This window comes from Lygodium microphyllum, chromosome 6 (genome assembly GCF_053477565.2).
Source record: "Lygodium microphyllum isolate KBCC chromosome 6, Lygodium_microphyllum_v1.1.10, whole genome shotgun sequence".
In the NCBI taxonomy this organism is placed as follows: domain Eukaryota; kingdom Viridiplantae; phylum Streptophyta; class Polypodiopsida; order Schizaeales; family Lygodiaceae; genus Lygodium; species Lygodium microphyllum.
Window position 1 is genome coordinate 59,024,434 of NC_141140.1, and position 6,000 is coordinate 59,030,433.

Below are 6,000 nucleotides of genomic sequence, written 5' to 3' on the forward strand. Positions count from 1 at the left end.
TGACAAGATAGGCATATCCCTCTAGGGTATGCCTAAGATGGGTCCTCTCCCACCTACGTCCACACTCCTGGGCATATCTAGGAGATCCCTGTACATACCGATGTACTGACTGGGGTAGTATCTATCGGTGTAGCACCCATAGGGGTGCCACCTGCAGAAAACTGAGCAAAAGCCGAAGTAACTAGAGTAGACGTCCCCACAGGTGTGAAAAATCCTAGAGGTGATGCAACTCTTGCAGAACGAAGAGACAGAGATACCGCGTTTGTGCCTCCATAGCAACCACATGAGCCACGCTCCCTGGAACTACCACGAGAGTGAGTCACACCTCTATCCCGTGTCCACCGTGGGCTCGACCTCGGGCTCACTGCCTCCATATCTCTACAGCATCCCCCTGACCTTGAAGAACTCCCTCCCTCTGGGCCAAGTCTAGAGCTTTGACCTCGTCTGCTCGAAGCTGAAGCATCTGATCGCGTCGAAGTAGATCTAATAGAGCGGCCTGACGATGTCCGACATGTTGAGAGAGAGAGAGAGTACGAGAGAGATACACAAGACATGCTCCCAAAGAATGATTCATATTGATGTAGAGTTAGTATATATAGGTGAGACCCAAGTCAAGTGAGAGATGATATATATAGTTGTAACATCCCCACTCAAACAAAGGTCTCTGGCTGCGAGTGAAAAAACCCTTGGGGAGAACAAGGGAAAAACCCGAGCCTCTACACATACCTACGATACAAAAATGATTTACTATAAAGTTTTCTTGAATACAATGATACATGCCTCAATCAGTGAGACAAGAACTTGGAAAAATACCAAGTGCATGTCTTAATGAGCTAAAGCGAGCTTCACTAAGAGCTTTTGTGAAGATGTCTGCAACCATTTGATCATTGGGACAATGCTCCACCATAATGGAACCTTTCTTGACTTCATGTCGAACATAATGATAATGAATAGCAATATGCTTTGATTTACTATGTTGTATATAGTCTTTGGTAAGACTAATAGCACTTTGGTTATCACATTGAAGAGGTGTACTAGATGATGAAGGATGTCCCAAATCTGCAAGTAGTTGTCGAAACCAAACTAGCTCGCGAGCTGCTAATGATGCAGCAACATATTCGGCTTCAGTTGTAGAAACCGCAACATATCGTTGTTTCTTGCTGGACCAAGAAACCAAACATCCATTTACAAAGAAACAATTCCCACTTGTAGATCGCATGGATAAGTGTGAACTTGCCCAATCAGCGTTTGTATATCCAATAAGGTTAAGAGAAGTTGAAGAAGATAAAGAAGAATCCTCTCGACGACGATAAATAAGACCAAATTCCTTAGTACCCTTGAGGTACTTAAGAATACGTTTTACAGCACTCCAATGAATAGTGGAAGGGGAAGAAAGATACTGTCCCAAAAAATTAGCTGCAAATAAAATATCTGGTCTTGTGTTTAAACCAATAAATTGAAGACAACCAACAATATTAGCAAAAGGTTGATGAATGGCTGATTCTTCATTGCGTGTTGTAGATGTACCCTTGGTAGAGCTTGAAAGAATGGGAGTATTGGCAGAGTGCGCATTTGTCAACCCAAACTTCTTAACAATATCATTAATAAACTTTGTCTGGCGAAGAAGAAGAATGCCTTGTTGTCGGTGTCGTTGAACTTGAATACCCAAACAAGAATGTATCTCACCAAGATCCACCATTTCAAATGTAATCGATAAAAGCTTCTTCATAGCATCCAAAAAAGCAATATTATTTGACACAAGAATAGTATCATCAACATATAGAGCAAGAATAATAAAATATTTGTCCTCCCTTTTGATGTAAAGATTTGGGTCAGCAAAACATGCAACAAAACCTTTAGATGTGAGAAATTGATCAATCTTAATATACCAAGCACGAGAGGCTTGCTTCAATCCATATAATGCACGATGAAGCTGGCATACAAGATGCTCCTTTCCTGCAATCATAAAACCTTCAGGTTGCTCCATATAGATTTCTTCTTCAAGATCTCCATTGAGAAAAGCCGTTTTAACATCCATTTGGTGAATTTCTAGATCAAATAGTGTTGCAAAAGCCAAAATCATACGAACAGTTGTGAAGCGCACAACGGGAGAAAATGTTTCTTGATAATCTACTCCTGCAACCTGTGAGTAACCTTTTGCAACAAGTCGTGCTTTGAACTTATCAAACGAGCCATCAGCTTTGGTCTTGGTTTTATAAACCCATTTACATTTGATAGGAACACGATTTGGGGGGAGTTCAGTAAGAATCCATGTACCTTTGGAGATTAAAGAATCGTACTCAGCTTGCATAGCTTCTTGCCATTGATCCCTTTGAGACGAATTGATAGCTTCCATATACGATATTGGATCCTCTTGGACAGACATAGCATCATCAAAGACATCATATTCAATAGAATAGAATCCATGCTCTATCTCAATAGGAAGATCGACATAGATCTCCAAATTTTCATCAATCTTCTTTGGAGGTGAAGGAGGTTTATGATCATGAGAATTAGTAGAATCACAAAGCAAGTAAGGAAATGCACTAAGCAAAGACTGTGTATCATCTGAAACATCTGACGACCATGTACCACCCATAGTCTTCTCATCAAATATAGCATCATGACTAATGATAACCTTTTGAGAAGAAGGATCATAAAATTTGTAACCTTTGGAATGATCTGAATAACCAAGAAAAATAACCTTCAAACCTGGAGAATCCAACTTATGTCGAGTGTCCTTGGGCACATGAATATAGGCAATGCAAACAAATGTGCGAAAGTGAGAGACTGAAGGTGTCTTCCCTGTCCAAATTGTTATAGGAATTTTACCAGCAAGTGCAGTAGTTGGAAGATGATTTTGAATAAAAACAGCTGTTAGAAGTGCTTCAGTCCAAAACTTTCGAGACAAACCAGAGTGTATAAGCATGCAATGTATAGCATTAAGAATTGTGCGATTTTTGCGCTCAGCAACACCATTTTGCTGAGGAGAATAAGGAACTGTAAACTCATGATGAATACCTTGATCCTTACAGAAGTCATCAAATAGATTGGATACATATTCACCGCCATTGTCACTACGAAGCGTCTTTATAGAGAATCCAGTTTGAAGCTCCACACTTATCTTGTATTGTTTAAATATAGGTAAAGCCTCAGACTTATGTCGAAGAAGATAGACATGTGTGTACCGTGAGAAATCATCAATGAAAGTTATAAAATATCGATATTGAGACTTTGAGGCAGGAAAAGGACCACAAATATCGGTATGAACCAAATCCAAGAGAGCACAGGAATGTGATGAAGTAGAAGTGTGGAAAGGCGAACGATGGTGTTTTCCAAGTGCACAATACTCACATATTCCCATATGTGGATGAGATTTAAGATCCATACCTTGCACAAGACCATGACGATGAAGATCAAGAATTTTGGCAAAATCGGAGTGTGCAAATCGTTGATGCCATAATTTGCAATCTGCATCTCCAGGGGCAGTAACAACATTTGCAAGTGTATCATTCAATGATAGCTCAAATAGATTACCATGTCGAGGAGCCACTGCTATAGTATGCCCGTCTTTCTCTATACGACATTGATTATGATCAAAGCCAACAAACAAACCAAGATCAACTAGACGAGCAACAGAAAGAAGATTTCTTTGCAAATCTGGAACATGAAGAACTCCTCTTAATATTCTAGTGGATGAAATAGTCCCCAGATATAAATCACCCACTCCTTTGACTTGACAAGTCGTATCATCCGCAAGGTAAAAAAGCTTCTTGACAGGAAGAGAATGATAATTGTGAAGCCACTGCGATTGGTATGTCATGTTTCCAGTGGCACCTGAATCAACGATGAATAGAGAACCATCATGAACATGAAGTACCTTTTCTGGAGAGATATCATAATGGACGAAATTGAGCTCCTGATGAGTATGATCATCATCAGTTATAGTTTGTTGAACAATATAAGCTCGAGAACGTTCTTCATCATATCTACGTTTATAACAACGGCGAGATGGATGATCTGTATGTGCACAATAATCACAAGGAGGAAAACTTTTGGACGAGCGAGGTTGCTTTGTAGTAACTCCATGCTCCTCATCATATTGACGTGCCCAGCAATCAAAAGCCACATGACCTTTCTTATCACAATAAGAACAATGTTTGTCAGGATAAGCAAGATGAGAAGATCTACTATCTGGATTAGGGCGTCCACCCTACTGAAACCGTGAAGCAGGACGTTTGCGAGCAAAAAAAGCAGCATCAAAATCCCTTTTTTCGCGAGTGACCAAAACAGCATCAGATTTTTCCAAATGATGTTCATGACGTTGAGAATATTCAATAAGAGATATACATGCTTTGTCAAAGTTGATATCATCCTTGTTAGACAAAATAGTGATGATATTGTCATATAAAGGATCTTTGATGGTATGAAGAAGTTGAGTAACAATCTGATTTTTAGCAACAAGAACGCCGGCAGCACCAAGCTGATTGATAATGTCTTTAAAAGCCTCGATATGAGAGTGCATAGAAGTACCAACCTTATATTGAAGATTCTTCAAACAACTTTGGAGATATAAAATTTCGGTGACTGATTTCTTCTCAAACGTTGAGATAAGATACTCCCAAATAGCATGAGAGGTTTCCAGATGAAAGACATCCAACATAAGTGAGCTAGGAAGTGCAGACAATATATAACGACGAGCCGCTTTGTCACGACGAATCCAATCAGTATGATCAATTTTCCATTGTTCAAATAATGGACCATCAGTAATCACAGAATTGTTATTCATCACATCAATGGGTTGAACTGGGCAAGACAGGTCGCCCAAAACAATATCAAATAATTCGTCACCTTCAAGAATTAGCATCATCTTTGCTTTCCACCCAGGAAAGCCTTGTCCTTGGAAGAAGGGAACCGAGCGTTGGCCAGACAGATATCCGTTAACAATTACGCAATTGGCCATGCATGTATGATAAGAGAAAACAAATAAGATGAGATTGCAGAATCTGCAAACCATGATCAAGACGAGAGTAGTTGAGACGCATGACAATCAAAATAGGGATATGCACGTAAGAACGACGAAAAGTATTGAGTGACTAAAAAGAAAGCCCGAAATAGAGAGGCGTAACGTGCAAGGCGAGATGACGCATATAAGAAAAGTGCTATTTTGGTCGAGCAAAGAACGTAAATGATAATAAAACATCGCCAAAAATAACAAGATGTTTGCTTGTCGTAATCAACATCATTAACGAAGACGAGCGATTAATAAACTGTAATTGGGGATTAACGAATGGTAATTATAAATACAATTTTAAATAAGGAATCACAGATTCGAGCAGAATTGTTGTCTTGAATCCTGAACTGTCATAACTTTTGATCCAGAACTCCGATTGACAAGTGGTTTTGACAGGATTCGAGAGCACGACGAGAGCACCTGGACCTGGTTTTGTTTTTAAAGACAAAATTAACTAATACTTCTAATTTGAACAAGTTCATGTATCAAATCATCACTTGTGCAAAGAATTCAATCAAGTATAAACAATGAAACAACTTATCTTCCTTGTTGTTGCTATGCATCCATAGCTCTGATACCATCTTGAGAGAGAGAGAGAGTATGAGAGAGATACACAAGACATGCTCCCAAATAATGATTCATATTGATGTAGAGTTAGTATATATATGTGAGACCCAAGTCAAGTGAGAGATGATATATATAGTTGTAACACGACACAGTCCGTCGTGCCTCTGAATCTCGCTATCTGATCTGGAGACATGCGCATGAAGATATTCTGCAACTCCTCATCGCTCATTCCTCGACTCATCTTGAAAAGGTCACCTGTACAGATAAAAAATGATGTTAGCATAATCAATTTAAATCATACAAAGCACGGTAATATAAATCCTAAAAAAATGATCTCATTTAAAATGCATATCTTATGTACCCTTATAAGTGATTAGTCAACGAATTTAGTAAGTGGATGCTCCAAGTATGAAGTATCC